Source organism: Stegodyphus dumicola, chromosome X2, assembly GCF_044657685.1.
Source record: "Stegodyphus dumicola isolate Sdum_Otavi_A_Nest chromosome X2, ASM4465768v1".
Lineage (NCBI taxonomy): Eukaryota > Metazoa > Arthropoda > Arachnida > Araneae > Eresidae > Stegodyphus > Stegodyphus dumicola.
In genome coordinates, this window is record NC_140781.1 from 2,014,863 (window position 1) to 2,032,624 (window position 17,762).

The window sequence follows — 17,762 nt, forward strand, 5'->3', positions numbered from 1 at the left end:
TCAAGTTTCTTCATATGTGCAAGAGGTTGTTACATAACATACAATCATAATTAGTAGCTAACAAAAAGAAAAAAAAAAAACTAACAAAAATTCAACTCAACCATTTGTAATCAAACTTTCTACATTAAAAAAGCAAGAACTTTTTAATAAAGATTGGAATTTTAATAAAGAATATATTAAAGACACAGCTGATTATTAAAATGAGAGGAGTATTCTGTACTAATTAATGTTTTCAATATTAAACGCATGTAAGAGTTCATTTTTTAATCATTTGCTTAATTTTTATATGATCGTAGTCATTATCCATGACCATCTTTCACCTCTTAGCTAAATTTTCAATTATCTCATGGAAATATACAGGCTGTAATGAAAATTGTTATTTAAAAGTAACATCACTGATATTTTGGACATCACTGATATTTCAATTTTATTTTTTATTTTATTTCTTGAGAGTGTTTGATACATCTAAATAAATGATAATCAGATGACACAGTATCAGTTAAGTATGGTAGGTATGGTAAAAATCCTCTGTCAAACTGCATTATTACTTCCGTTATCTTCGCAAACAGACAATCGAGCATCTTTCATTTATTTTCCGTATTAGAAAATTTCACTGCTCATCAGGAGAATAAAATGAATCCTTTAAAAAATAATTTTGCATATGAATATTAAAAACGTAACAAACATACCAACACTGAGAACCATTTTATAACAAACATTATGTCATAGCTATAGTGAGATAAATAAAGCTCGTTTTTAACACCAACTTCGAACTGTAAAATGCCTAATTGAAGCTTCTGCGTATATTATATTCTGCAACAGAGACGAAATTGATTATAATCTTGAAGATTGTAGTAACATACAGATTTCAACTCTTTTTCCCTATGTGTGAGTACAGTATATACATGTACTCACCGTATCCACAAAAGTTCTTATCCTGTATTTATTTTTGCTTCTATTAGTCGTAGACATATCCTTCCGGCTACAAAAATGTTTTAAATGAGACGAAGATTCATGTTCTCGTATTTTTAAATAAAAAAAAAAAAACATATATCTTACAAAATAAAAAATCTACCTTTTTGCACGTTTTTCCGCTCCTTATACTTATATTTAGGAAACTTTAGTACACATTATAAAAAATAAAATGCAGAGATCTGACTCCCATGTGACAAAAATTGATGAAGATAATTTATTTCAAAATTTGCGATGTTTTACTTCAGGTTGAATTTGCATTCAAGGATCAGCTAATAAATAACTTATGATAATTTGAAAACTTTTTCTTCCTTAAATGACATTTAAGGACATTGATCTGTGACTTACTTCTGTCTTTATTTACACTCATGTCCATAAATTAAGGATAATGCAAAATCAAGCAAAGGAAGAGTTAGAAGCAAAACAAATTTGACTTACTTGTAAAGCTTATTTATTAAACAAAAGGTAAGGAGAAAAAAGATGCTATATGTTTGATATTATTAAAAAAATTAGCGATTTTTTCTCCCTGGAGCAAATCACAAAAAAAAAAAAAAAAAAAAAAAAAACTATTTACGAAAAACCAATATTACATGGTTGGTATGATTGTTAATACATTGTATGTCTCCCACCAGACGATGCAATACAGTCCGTACAACGCCTAGGCATTCTGAGTATCAAATTATCGATCTGATCTTGGGGGATATTACACTACTCAAAAAGCAATGCACTCCGAAGTTCCGGTAGACATGTAAGATTAGGTTGCAACTCAAGGACGAGGGCTGCAACTCGTCGGCCAAGCATGTCCCACACGTGCTCTACTAGACTCAAGTCCGGTGAGAATGCTGGCCAGTCCATACGGGTGATATTCTCCGATTGAAGACATTCGCTTACGATTTTGCACTGTGAGGACGGGCTTTGTCATCCATAAACACAAATTGTGCGCCCATGGAGCCCCGAAACAAACGTACATGTTGTTCCAGAATGACGTCCCGATAGATTTGGCTTGTCATAGTTCCAATTTGAACATGCAGGTAAGTTCTGGAACCCAGAATAATTCCACCCCAAACGAGCACTTCTGCACCACCGTAACGGTGTCGTTCAATGATGTTTTCTTGGTGGTAACGGGTACCTGGAGCTCTCCATATGAAAGTCCGACGAGAATCATTCAAGGATCAGCTAATAAATAATTGAATAAATAATTGGATAAAAAATAGATTGAAAGCTAAACCTGGACTCGTCGGAAAACATCACACAAGCCCACTGTTGCGGTGTCTACAATGCATGCTCTCTACTCCAGGCTAACCGCAGGTGACAGTGAGTTGCAGTAAGTGGAATGCATCTGACAGGTCTACGAGCATATAGACCAATCTGCCCTAAGCGTCTGTACACGGTCTGCCTTGAATTTGTCGTACCAGTGGCTGAAGAGAGCTGACGAGACAGGTCTGAGGCTGTGCTCCGCTTGTTTGTTTTGGCAGTAACTGCCAAATACCGGTCCTCATTCGGCGTTGCAACTCTGGGACGACCTGTGCTGTAACGTCTACTCATATTACCATCATCTTGGAATCGTTGCCAAAGCCTGGAGATGACACTCTGGGCAATTCCAAGTTTGTCTGATACTTCCTGTTGGGTACGCCCACATTCCAGACGGCCGATAATTCTACCACGTAAAAAATTATCCAAATGCGCAATTTGTGTCATAACTATTCGGTTATTGCACTCAAATGCTTATAAAGCGCCTGCGAACAATTTTACTTCTTTGCCTTTATTCCTTATATATCACTCTCTTACACTCTCGTCATTGTGACGTACCATCGGTGTCATCTGGTTACTTCATGAAATTTGCATATGATTCTTGAAGATGTGTGTAGTGATTTTACAGGTGATATATTTATTTTAGAGTTCAATTTCCGCGTGACTCCGAATTATCCTTAATTTATGGACATGAGTGTATAATTTGTTATATCTGGTTTGCCGAAATACAAGTAACTGTTAATATTACGAATTGCCTACTTGCCAATAGTGAAGCTTGCCAGTGTTTTTTTACAACACGAATTCTGTAGGGTTCTGTGAATGAGATCACATTTTTGTACCAGAAACATCATATTGATGAACATATTTTATGATAAACTGCACAGAAATGCACTTCACATAAACTCCTTAGCATCAGAAAGCATTATCTGAACGATATTTTATTTTTAGTTTCGCACGAAATTAAACATTTTGCTCTTCAGTTTGTATACAGCTCCATGATTCTCTGTTTCGATACCTAATATCTCACCCAATTATTGCCATACAGAATCAAATGTTTTGGGTTTTATTTCCAAAGCGTAAGTATATGGTCAGGAGGAAAATGTAAACTATTTGGTTTCACAATTTAAAATTGAAATCTTTAAAACTTTTTTAAAGGCGGGTTTTAACCTTTTATAGACCTACTAAGGCCAGAAGCGGTGGTCTCATTGTTATGGTGACACCTAACATGTGGGCCTTCGTTCCCCCTTAAGAAGGGAAAGACAAACTACATCCATGCCTTCACTGGGATTCTACGCTGACGCTTTGGTACGGCAGTCAGAGTCACTAACCACTTTCCCGTCTGGGAGGGAGGCAATTCTTTAAATTTAAAATTGCCAAAACACGAATGTATGCATCATTTAAAACATTGTAGTAACTAGAAGTATATATCAAGGACCAACGGTTGTGAAAATAAAGGTCGGATAAGGAATTTTGTGGGCATGGTGTATATTACTTTTTCGTTGCAAAATAGCCAAGAAAAGTCATGTTGCCTGCGGGGCAACTTAAGAATTTGGGTGTTTTAAGCCTTTACGCACCATGTTCCCAGGTAAGGTCTGAAGCAAGGCCAGCACCTGTTCATCCAAGTAAGCATATTATGTACCGCAAGGCCTTCATAATTGCTAAAATTCCTCCACGAATAGAATTCCGAAGGAGAACACCCCGGGATGGGGTACGAAAGTCTCCCCTTCCTTTTTCTCTTAATACCAACGTCTAGAAAGATTCCGGCTCACTGTGTACTTTGAATGCTTCGTTGCCGCAGAGCCATTATACACTTACAAATATCCATGCCTTCTTCGGGATTCAAAACCTGAGCCTTTCGATACGCCATTCAGTGTCACTAACCACTATACAGTGTGCACGGGGAACACAGTGTACAGAAGTACATGATGTCATACGCGACAGCGAAGATTTTTTATTAGTAGAAAGGGGATAAAACCTCATTTGACCATTTGATGCGATACGCGTTTTGGACAAAGAAACTTGCGTTTTTTTAATTGGAAAAAAATATTCCTATCATGCCTCAACAGTTTTATTCACCTGATTTCTTACCCTCTAGCTCCGTGCATTTCCAGGGCAGCGAAAATGCACGGATAAAAAATAAATTGAAATTCAATTCAAGGAAGCTGGTTATTGGCGGCCGCCCGCTGTTTCAAATCAACCAGGACTGAAGTTGTTTGTACCTTGATCGACATGCCATTCCTTTCGATACTGTAAAAATTTTATAATGACAAATTTCGTTTAAGAACGAGAGGTATAGATCCTGTTATATGTGAAGGAATATTAATTTATCGTGATATCTTTGAATTTTTAATGAAAATTTTATATATCCAATAGATAAGATTAGTATTTCGTTTGGCAGACATCTAGATCATGGCAAAAAAATGTGCTGTATACAAGGATGGATAGGGCCTGGACTCAGAATTGATTTCTCATTTGTTATGTGTTACTTAGGAGTTCAGCCTGAATTTATAAAACATCGAATGTTCAATTTTAACTCTGTATATCAAGCGAAGGTACTACCAGTATATAATGCTTTGATTTGGACTGAAGACAACTTTAATACTCCGCACTCATTTCATATTTTTTCAGATAATTTATGTTCTCTCCAACCTTTATATGAACCGATTCCCTAAAATATATTGATTCATGACATAAAACAATTGTTTCCTTGTTTAGTACACATGAAGCCTATTTTCATGGGGTTAAAGCCCATGCTGGTTTTATTAGAAATGAGAAGGCTGACATGTTGGCCAAGCAGTCTGTTATTAATAGAAATCAAGTTGATAATTATGCGCAGGTTACCTGTAGAGTACCTCTTACTCAACTAAAGAAATATTTTAATATTTGGAAAACGTAGTGGTCCATGTCGGAAGAAGCGGCTGGTTGTTTGAAAAACAAATGTATTTGATTACCGACATAAGTAAAATTTTGACAGACCGTGGTGGTTATCTAGCATATTTAAAAAAGTTTCGGTCTTCAAGACTCCGCCCTGTACCGCTGTTGCAGTATCCTTGGTAAGGCGCGACACTTCGTCGAGTTATGAGAGATGCGGAAAGACTTCGACTTCAAGAAAATTTTACTGGGTTTGAAAATGGAAAAGAAATTTGCGGTTGAAATCATGGCTGCTCTTAATTCGAATCTCAGGTTCATTGGGATATGTTTTTTATTGCTGTTTGTGTTTAGTGTTCTTTTTTTGTTTTGCCCATGCGTTTTTACTTTGACCAGTCCATTTATGGGCATAGAACCTGTTCAATTCCAAGAATATCGAATTAATTTCTACTTTTTCGTTGCCCTGCGTTGGCAATACGCTTTTGAGATTTGTCGTTCGTAGAATTCGGTCGCTAAAACCGTAGCTGACCTGTAACTGTTGTAATTATTATTTTATGCTTATCTGTACTCCTGAATTATTACTAAATGTTTACGTGTGAATGTTATATTATTAAATGTCTTCAGTTTGATTTAAATACACCCAGAGTCTTGAATTTATTAAGTATAATCAAAACCGAAACTGCGTCATCCATGTCGGTGCCATTCTAATACGAGGAATGTAAACAAATTTCTGAAGGCACGGCGGCGAGATTCAGGCGGAATTCGTCAGCAGTTCAAGTACAGAAAAGTGCTTTTTATTTCGATTTACATCTGAATTTGATTTTTAAAGTTTTATATCTATTTTGTATTGATTTTCATTTTGAACTTGAATACTTCGATTACTTATTATGGATCAAGCTACTGTCATTAGATTGCGTGGTAGGGCAAAAGCGGCCTTCACAGGGCTTCAGAATACTATTTCTTCCGATTTATCTAAAAATGAAGTAATTTTGCATCTGGAGCGCTTGGAAAGGATTTATTCAGATTTTGATAAATTTGATGCCCAATTACCAGAACAGTCAGTATCAAAATTTATTAGATGTATTAAATGTGGCTAATTTGCCAAATGTTTCAGAAAATTCTAATATTAGTAACTTTAAGTTACCTAAGTTAAATATTCCTATTTTTTCGGGTAACATTAATGACTGGATGAATTTTAAAGATTTGTTTGTTGCAACAGTGCATAATACTTCTTTATCGAATATACGGAAATTTCAGTATTTAATCGGATCACTTGCTGATGAACCAGCTTCTATAATTAAACATATTCCGTTATCAAATAATTCTCATGAAGAAGCATGGGCAAAATTGCTCGCTAGGTAAGATAAAAAGAAGCAAATCGTACAATCGTAATTAAAACATTTATGGATCAAAAATGTATTTCACAGGTTGATAATGTTAATTTACGGCAATTAGCTGATACTTCCCATGAAGTTATCAGAGGTTTAAAAGCTCTTGGTGACGAAGCAACTTTTAGGGATCCATGGTTAATATTTATGTTGCTTCAAAAGGTAGATTCAGAAACTCGAAAGTTATGGGCACAGAAAACAGCGGAAGATGATTTTCCTACATTGGAATCATTTTTTGAATTTTTAAATTTAAGGTGTTCTTCTCTCGAAATTATCATAAATAAAGAAGCGGAAGCTAAAGTTGTTGATAAAAGTAGTAATGTTAGTTCTAAAACATTACAGAATTCTAAATTTAGTAATACTAAATTCTCGAAATGTAACGGACTTCATGCGTTATATAAATGTGTTAAATTTAAGAATTTGGATGTTACTGCTAGAAAGAACTTTGTGAAAAAACGAGGATTGTGTTTTATATGTTTAAATTCACATCTAATCAAAAACTGTAATTCACAGTTAAAGTGTAATTTGTGTAATTCAAAAACACATAATAGTTTGTTGCATGAAGATATAAAAGCTAACAACGTACAGCTTTTAAAAGCGCCAAATGAAAACGAAAGCACTTGAGCGAGAATTTCGAATGAATCATGCGAGGGTCAAAGTCAGGTATTTAGTAATACGATTCAAAATTGCAACTCGGCGATTTTGGCTACAGTTCTCGCACTCGCATTTTCGTCCAGTGACGAAACTATCGGAATTAAATTATTATTGGATTCCGGAAGTGAAAGTTCGTTTATTTCTGAACGAGCTGTTCGAAGATTAGGATTAAATAGAACAAATCAAAGGTTACTTTTGCGTGGAAATGGCGGAGTGCCAGCTTCCAAAACTCGTGGTTCTGTTGATTTTAAAGTTCGGTCAAAGTTAAATAATCAAGTAATTGATGTTAACGCATACATTTTGGATAGGTTTACTTTGCTATTGCCGGAACAAGTCATTAATGTAAAGCATACAGAATACATTAAATCTATTCCGCTAGCGGATCCGAATTTCGCTCAACCCAAAGAAATTGATTTGATTTTAGGAGCTGATTATTTTTTCTCCGTTTTAAGATGTGGCCAAATATATGGTTCGAAAAATGAGCCTGTAGCTCAAAATACAATTTTCGGTTGGGTGATTGCTGGGAAGGTCGGAAATAATATGGAAGGCTCAAAAACAGCAAATTCACACTTCATAAAGTTAGAAGATAATATAAATATTGATTACGAACTTAAGCGTTTCTGGGAAATGGAGGATATTGTCGATGTTGGGAAAAAGGAATTTCTGACACCTGAGGAACAATTTTGTGAATAACATTTTCAAAACACTCATTCTGTTAATTCAGATGGGTGATTTGTTGTAAAACTTCCATTTTATAAATCGCATTTGAAGTTGGGTGATTCAAAACCGGCAGCAAATTCTAGGTTGCGTTCCATGGAACGAAAATTCAAAGATAATCCGGAATTTGAAAAACAGTATAAAGATTTCATACATGAATATGAACAGTTAGGACATATGACTGTGATTAATGATGATTTATCTAACAGATCGGATATAGAAAAGTTTTATCTTCCTCATCATGCGGTCATTAAACCTTCTAGCACAACGACAAAATTAAAAGTAGTTTTTGATGCATCCTTTAAGTCTGAAAATGGTATATCATTGAATTCTCTTTTAGGGGTAGGTCCGAAATTACAAAGAGATATTTTTGAGATTTTGATTAATTTTTGATTTCCTAAAATTGTTTTCACAGCCAATGTGGAAAAGATGTATCGTCAGGTGATGGTAGCCCCTGAAGATCAGAATTATCAATTGATACTTTGGCGATACAATTCCAGTGATGAAATGCGTACGTACAAGTTGAAAACAGTTACGTACGGTCTTTCCTCTGCTTCATTTTTAGCAACTCGATGTCTGAAGCAGGTAGCTTTAGATTCTAAAGAGGAATCAGATGTATTTCGTATATTGCAAGAGGATATGTATATGGACGACTTATTGTCGGGTGCAAATACAGTTGATGATGCAGTATCTGTCTGCAAGAAAATATCTTCAATTTTACATGCACGTGGTTTTGATTTGAGGAAGTGGAATTCAAATTTTGTAGAATTCCTAACGGAATTTAAGGAACATTGTTCATTGAATTCTGATTTTTAGTTCGAAAGTCTTAGGACTTTTTTGGAATTCAACTACTGATACGTTCAGTTTTAAAGCTACACTGCCCATCAACGGACTTATAACAAAGAGACGCATATTGGCAGAATCTGCTCGCATTTTCGATCCTTTAGGTCTCTTATCTCCTTGCACTATATTGATTAAAATATTCTATCAAAAACTATGGTTAGTTAAAGGCGACTGGGATTCAGTTGTTCCCCATCATATCTCAGATGATTGGTTTAAATTTCAAGAGACATTCAGTCAAGTCAATAATTGCGAAATTCCGAGATGTGTCATACTTACAACGGACAGTGTTATCCAACTACATGGATTTTCTGATGCATCTTCGCAGACCTATGCGGCAGCCATTTACTGTCGCCAAAAATGCAATGATACGGTTAAGATTAATCTTTTGGTATCAAAGACTAAAGTCGCGCCTATAAAGCAAGTATACATTCCTCGATTAGAACTCTGTGCTGCGTATTTGTTGACCAGATTATTGCGATATCTATTGAACATTTTAAAGAAGTTTGATTTTGAAATCTTTACGTGGACGGATTCCAAGGTAGTTCTCTCTTGGCTATCAGCTCATCCACGTAAGTGGAAAACTTTTGTGGCAAACAGAACATCTCAAATCATAGAAGTGATACCTATTAAACACTGGAATCATGTTCCCTCTAAACAGAATCCTGCAGACATTGCTTCTCGTGGTATTGAACCTCAACTCCTACCAAATTGTACTTTGTGGTGGAATGGTCCACCATGGTTGCGTGAGGAAGAGGAAAAATGGCCTGAATATGAATTAAAATCTGAATATGATGCTGCAGTAAAGGCCGAACGAAGATCTGATCCTATTTTTATTTCTTAGATACTTGAATCGAATGATTTATTAGCTAATTTGTTCGAGCATTATTCTTCGCGTTGTAAAATTGTTCGTATTTTGGCTTACAGCCAAAGATTTATTACTAATTGCAAGAAGCATCATGTTACTCAGATCATTTCACGTAGTGGCATTAACTCCAGCTGCCTTATGCCGCTAACATTTCTAGAGATTCGAGTAGCAGAAAATGTCATTATTCGTTGGATTCAGAATCATCATTTCAAAGATGATTTACAATGTATTAAAGAAGAGAAAGCATTACCCAAGAAGAGCCAACTACGTTCTTTGTATCCATTCGTAGATAAAGATGGTCTCTTACGGGTGGGAGGACGTCTTCGAAATTCATCTTTAGCATTTAACATCAAACATCCTGTCATACTACCTTCTCGACATAAATTTAGCGAATTACTTGTGAAAGAACTTCATATTACTTACCTTTATGCTGGTTCTTCTTTATTATTACACCTCATCAGACAATCTTACTGGATAATTGGAGGAAAGAAACTGATACGCAGTTGTGTCAACCATTGCTTTATATGTCATCGATTTAAAGCTGCTTCAAATCCGCAATTGATGGGTGACTTACCTGAACATCGTGTGACTTTGGAACGAATTTTTTTACGCATCTGGTGTGGATTACGCTGGTCCTATTACCATGAAATTTAATAAGGGTCGTGGCTCTAAAACAACGAAAGACTATATAGCTCTGTTTGTTTGTTTCTCGACTAAAGCTGTGCATATAGAAGCAGTCAGTGACCTGACGGCAGACTCGTTTATCGCAGCACTTAGACGTTTCATTTCACGTCGCGGTGCACCACGGCACATTTACAGTGACGACGGTACCAATTTTGTGGGAGCATGCCGAAAACTAGAAGAACTAAATCAAATTTGGTCTTCCTTGTATGCAACAGAATCGATTTCCCGAGAACTAACTAAGTCATCTATTGAATGGCATTTTATACCGCTTCGGAGGAATATGGGAAGCCGGCATTCGCTCAGCGAAATTTCATCTGAGAAGAGTTTCGAAAGAGACTCTTTTAACTTACGAAGAGTTGTCAACGCTACTTACTCAGACCGAGGCTATTTTGAATTCACGTCCACTTACTTACGTGAACAATTCTGATATTGACTCTATTAATGTTTTAACCCCTTCTCATTTTATTACAGGTGATACTTTGACTTCCTTTCCAGAAACACATCAGTCTGTGGTTCTTGTCACGGTGGTTCTTGTCATCGAAGATGGATCTCCACCTCTAGCTTGGTCTATAGGACGGATCATCGATGTCCATCCGGGCAAGGACGGCTTAGTTCGCGTAGCTACAGTCAAAACTAAAACTGGTATATTTAAAAGACATATTAATAAACTTTCACCTTTGCCTGTGTACCAGGACTAAACCTGATAGGGTGGGAGTGTGTTCACTTCCACGCCTATCGAATTAATTTCTACTTTTTCTTTGCCCTGCGTTGGCAACACGCTTTTGAGATTTGTCGTTCGTAGAATTCGGTCATTAAAAGCGTAGCTGACCTGTAACTGTTGTAATTATTATTTTATGCTTATCTGTACTCCTGAATTATTACTAAATGTTTACGTGTGAATGTTAAATTATTAAATGTCTTCAGTTTGATTTAAATACACCAAGAGTCTTGAATTTATTAAGTATAATCAAAACAGAAACTGCGTCATCCATGTCGGCGCTATTCTAATACGAGGAACGTAAACAGAACCTATTCGTTGGGAAAGGCTGCACCTTTATTATTACTATCTGACCTCTTTATTTTTTGTTATCAAAATGGCTGTAAGGAGTCAAATTTATCAAATATTTGGAGTTATTTAAAATGATGTGATGACCAGTCTGTGACGAATTCCAAAAGAGGTATTTTACCGAAATTTCCCAGAATTCCGGCTGAGTTCTAAAAAGCGTGTGTGCTCCGAAGGAAAACCCATGTTTATTATTATATGGTTTTTATTTTAATTTTATTCAAGCTCTAATATTTTTCTTATAAACTAATGGCCTTATGGACTTGAATTTCACGGGAATACTACGGTTTCGATCCGCGCGATTATAGATTTGCCGTGTTTTATAATACTGAGTATTTTGTTACTATTCTTTGAATGTTTCTGAAAAAACAAATTTCTTTAATATGAAAACAGCAAGCTGGAGGTACTTTTGTAGATACATTAGGTTATTTCGAAGCAGGCAAGATATATGCAACGCCTTCGCCGTGAATCGAACCACGGACCTCTGGAATACGCGCCCAGCTTACAGACCACCAGAAGACGGCGGGAGAAATACCTTATACTTTCCCAATCTTTGTGCAAATGCAGACATATATATTTTAGAATCCATTGAAAACTGTTTTGAATCTGATATGTTACAGTTATGTATTCAAGAGTTGCAAGACATTATTATTTTTGCTGCAGAAGAGTCCATTTCTTTGAAAAGTTGTGGGTTTCATAGGGTTCCCTGCTAGACGGCTGAACTATCTTGCATTCGAAAGCAGTTAAATGCTGCTATAAGAAGGTACTAAAAGACAAGAAATTCTAATTTTTAGAGAAATTTATAAAAGCAAGTATTTTCAAATTAGGCTGAAGTATAATTTTAAACTTGAGGAGAGCAAATTAAATAATGGAAAGAGTTTCTTTCGGATGTAAATGTACAGAATGTTTGAAAGAAGATCTATGCTTGTGGAGTTAAGACCAAGTTTATTAGAAAGCTTAAAATTTCAGGGATTGAAGTTTCTTCTGGTCGCTTTACTTCTTTTAAGGGTACAATTGACTCTATTATAGAGAAGTCGTTCCCTCGTGGTTCTCTCGTACATGATACTCATTTTCCTCGACCTTTGCGTTGTGAGGCCGATCTGGCATATGATGCCGAATATGATGGCTCTGTCTCTGCCGCAGAAGTTGATTGCGTGATTGGCTCCTTAAGTTCAAATAAGTCTCCGGGTCCTGATAGGATAGCTAATGAAATAATGAGCTAATGAAGAAAGAGAGTTTCAAACTCTGTCATTAGCTCCTCAAAACGTTTTTCATTACATTCTCAAGAGCTAATGAAAAAATTTTCATATTGATTACTCTTCTACCCTGCATGCTGTCGTTATATTAGTCTACTTCCTTGTATAGCAAAGTGTCTTGAGAAGCTATGCATAAATAGACTTAATAATCATTTCTGTCGTTCTGGTCAGATCAGTTGAGTAAAGATAAGTTTTGACTTACTCCTCAAACGTTTGCTGAATTATTTCCTCTTGCTCAAGCTACAGCACGCAACTGCGCTGTCATCGAAGAAGTATTCATGCGGCATGGTATACCACGAAGAATCATCAGCGATAACGGAACCCAGTGCAGTCATGCAACAAGTTTGCTGCACATTAAATACCAATCAAAACTTGATACCAGTTTACTTTCCTCAATCAAATCCTGTAGAACGGAAAATAGAGACTTAAAAACCTTGTCTTGCAATCCTTGTAGAAGATGCGCATGACAACTGGCATTCGAAACTCCCAGTTATTCGCTTCGCTATGAATACGGCCGTCTGTGACACTACAGGCCATACACTAGCATTCCTAATGTTTGGAAAAGAGCTGAGGACTGTCGACGACGTTGTTCACGATTTCAAAGATGTGATCGAAAATGATAACTTTGTTCCTGAAATCACCCCTTATCTTAAACGATTCGCAACTATTACAAAGGACATAAGAAAGCGTATCGAAGTAAAGCAAGATCAACCTAAAAATCAATATGATAAAGGAAGGCGACAAGTGTTTTATTCACCAGGTGATAAAGTATGGGTCAATTTACATCCCGTTAGCAATGCAAAAAACAAAAAGACTTCAAAGTTCATACCAAAGCGTGACGGTCCATACTTGGTAATGACACAAAAATCACCTACTTCCTATGTCATTTCAAGCCTTCATAAGCCGTCAGAACCGTTAGGAACGTAACATACGTCTGCACTAACACCTTTCAAAAACTCGTCCACTTCTCCCATTCTTCCGCTCAGGAAGAGATGTAGACCGCCAAAAGTTACTTTGCATTCCCGAAGTAATCAAGAATTTGTGGTTCCGGACAGTGCTTCAAAGAGAGGTCGCCTAGCCCAGGAAACCAAAAAAAAAAAAAAAAAAAAAAAAAAAAACTGAGAGTAAAGACAATGTTACATGAGCTCCCAAATCCTCCAGTTCTGGCTCCTTGCCGGGACATCGGCGGAGCCAGAGGGGGAGTTTGTAACCAATCCTTGAACATAAACTGCTGGACTACCTGTGACAACAAGGCTGCCCTCTGGTGAGTAGCCAGAGGAGTACTTCAGTAAAAGCCAAGGGTCCCACTTGACAGGTTGTACCAGACTCTTGCTCTGTAATTTTACTTAAAGTTAAATGTAATGTCCGTGTGTAACTTAAACCTTTTAATAAATACTTGTTACACTATACAGAACTTTTCTATGAACCTATCTAAAACGACCCCCCTCACATATTGATAATTGTGTTATTTCTTTGAAAATTTACAAAACGAAAGGTGTGAAAAAAAATTCAAATTGTGACAAGCCGTTATTTGTTTAATGTGCTAATATTTAAATACTTTATGTTTTGAATGTTTTTACAGTATTATAATTCTATCAGCTGTAATTAAATTTGTAGAAAAATACAGCAAATTAGGAAAAACAATAAACACAAAATTACCTCTTAATATTTTGTCATCTTTTACCTTATACCCTTCAAATTATTTTTCATGAATAAAATTTACTGAAAACGTATTGAAATAATAAAACTTGAAAACTTAACTGTCTGATTTAATCTGAAGGGCTATTAGTCTATCCTAAGTCTATCGCAGATTTCTATATGTGAATGCACATAATTAATACGAAAGCTTCTGAAAACATTAGTCTGGATTCTCTGATATAGTTTCGTAGCTGTGCGCATTAGCATTTCATATTTATTTTCATTTTAAGGTTTCCTATAAATATGTAGAATTTAGGCTCAGTTGGTGTATTCAGATCGTGCTGTCTTCTTGTTTTAAATATTTTAAAAAGGTAAGACATTCACAAGACTGAAAATTGGGGAACAATTCTTTTCTTATCACAAATATTCTTTGAACATTTTCATGTACTTGAAAAAGAAGCTTCGTGAAACATAACATTCTATTTTTGAAAGAGGTTATCAGTTAGATTTGGGAGTTGTCTTTAGTTCAATTAATTTAAACATAGCATAATTGAGAAGTGAAACAACAAGAATCAGCGTTATAATTTCACATTAACGCTGATTCTTCCTGTTTCACTTCTAAGTTAATACTTTTTCGGCGTGTTATTGTATCTTAAACATAGCTCTTGGTGAAACGACACCATCTTTTATAACACTGTTACATATTCATTGTCGACTTCCAGCATGAGCGAATGAGTTGTTAGGTCAAATAATGTAGTACGTAAATTAATGAAATAGACACAACATTTATTAAAACGATTGTAAAAGTTCCTCAAATCGTTTTTTCAACAGCCAATTGAAATTTATGAATGATCGAAGAGCCAAAGGAAATTTATCAATGAAAATTTTAAATTTTGATTATATATACTCAGGAACCATATGAGTTTGAAGAAATTATACGCCGGGCTGCTGCCACATGTGCTCGGAAACGTCATCTATTTAACAATATTTCATCAGACAACTTTGGTTAATTTTAGAGTAACTGGAATGTATCTTTTCTCTAATTCAAATTTTTTGATTCCCTATGTAACTAGGGTTAATTGTGTTTCAATTGAGTTGAATATCAATCATAGAAATAGACAATAAACCGTGAGAGCGGAAATTAAAGCGCCGTCTGCTTGCCCATTTAATTGGTCAATGCATACAATAATTTTAGAGACTATCTAGATGGGAACAACTCAAACTAGAGAATGCTATCGTTTAATGCGATGTAGTGTTTAAATTGTGAAAGTCAAAACAACTGTTTTGTACAAAACGAAAAGAGTTTTTCCTTCACTAGTTCACTCATCAAAAACTGCTTTCGTCGGCATTCAGTAATTTAGGCTAGTATTGACACTCTATCCGCCTTAATCACCAAATTTATCCCTTAATGACAATCATTATCTCCCACATTTGAAGAAAGGAACTTGTTACTAACAAAATCATTTGCTATGTGAATAACTATTTTGAGGCGATTTACAACAGTTTCATTAGAAGTTATATAACAACCCTCGTAATTTGAATAATACTAAAAGGGATTATAAGTAAAACGTGCACAGAAAAATGATGTTTCTTTTTCGTTTACTTAACTATAGGGACTACACGCTTAATGCAGCTGTTGATCCAAAATACTTGGTGATAATATAAATTCACCTTACCACATAATTTGGCACCTAGACAAAGAAACGTCGAGTCAGTAATAAAAAATTCATTGTGCAAATAGGTAAGGCATAAAATTATGTAGTATTGATATAAGCTGCCGAGTTTAGCTTAGTAAATTAGGCCTAATTCTGTGAATCTTCTCATTGTTCTGTCCCTATCTACTTAACTTCAACTGCCTTCAGCAAATGAATTTGCATTGCTGTGAGCTCCTGTTTGAAAGCCTCTGAATTGAGGAAAAATGATCGTGAGAATGTGAAGTTTTGCTTATTTTGTTTGTGAATATGTGCTCTAAAAGAGGACACCAAAATTTTGGATGCATCATTTAAAAAATATTGAATGCAACGAGTTACAATGATAATCGTAAAATTGTGTTCTGTTTTGGTGTTTTATGTGTTGCGGGTGATTAAAAAGTTACATGGTGCCTAGGTTATAACGTCCTAAGTGCTATATTGTTTCTTTAAAATCCCTGAACATGTGTGATCATTCTGAAGTCTGATTCCCAGCGGATAAAATTGGTAAAATTATACACTTAGTAGTTTTTATAGCCTCTCCAAGATGGCAGATAAGCCTCGTGTGCTTGGCCATTTTCGAATAAAATAATATCGATAATATATTAGCAAAGTTATATATCCTATGGCTATGCACTTCGCCATAAAATATACTTACCAACTTACTTGGCTTCATCAAATAAGTTTATAAATAAGAGTCTCTTTCAGACAATGAACAAAATATGATATCAACAATTATTGTATAAAATATGGTATCAACGATTACTTCATAAACAGTATTATGATAAAAATTACCCCTGTGTTAAGCATCCCCGTTTCTATCTTCAGAGGATGAAAACGGAGAAAATTTTTGATCATAAAAAGCATTGCTTTAATAAGCTATGCATTTATAACTTTCGAATATAGCTTTTCACGAATAACATTCAAACTGTATTTTAATTTCAAAAGGGTTAAAAATTAAAATAACGGCACAGATTCAGCACGTAGTTCAAATAATTAAGAAACCAACAATTTTTCAGAAAACTTTAACAAATCTTATTTTATCACAGATAATTAGTTTGAAGTTTTCCCAAATGAAAATATCTTTAAGCAATTTTGTATTATATAAACAAATGTCGTGTATCTTATTACATGGACAAGTAACCCAAGTAGCACACGACGTTGCAAACTGGTCGGAGAGGTTGCAAAGTGGTTGTAATAACTTCTACGACGTCTTTACAACGTTGCGAGTGCGCAAAATATTTGTCGTTGCATCTTGGCAATTTGACGACGTCGCTGAAACGTCATGATATGACCGCTTTTAAACGTGGTCGTTTTAGCAATTTTCTCATAATTCATCATCGTTATTTTTAGAATGAAAAGAGACTAAATCTGCCTTTTCAAGAATCTGAAGTCCGCATAAAATTTACTTTGCAATGTTTCATTACTTTATTTCATCTAAATATGTTAATCTAAGGTAGATTCATCTAATGAAATATAAATTTAATATAAATGCTTTTGAATTATTAAATTTAATTAGTACTAAAATACGTGCTAAATTATTGTTTAAAATTTTGTTAAAATAATTAATACTTAAAATATTTTTTTATAAATATTACAGCAAAATATTTAAAAATGAAACTAATCTATAAAGTAAGTTATTATGTTATGCATTTTATATATTTAAAAAAAAATCATGTTTCCGAAATCAATGCAAATCACATGTTAGCAATTACTTCACTACTGAAATATGAAATTTTTTTTGAAGTAAGGACGAAGTTATTTGAATTAATATGGTGACAAAACGGAAAATTAATGGAAAAAGAGAAAGAAATATTAACACTTTTCATAGAAAACAATAATTAAAGGATTTGATAAATTGCTAATAAATGCTGG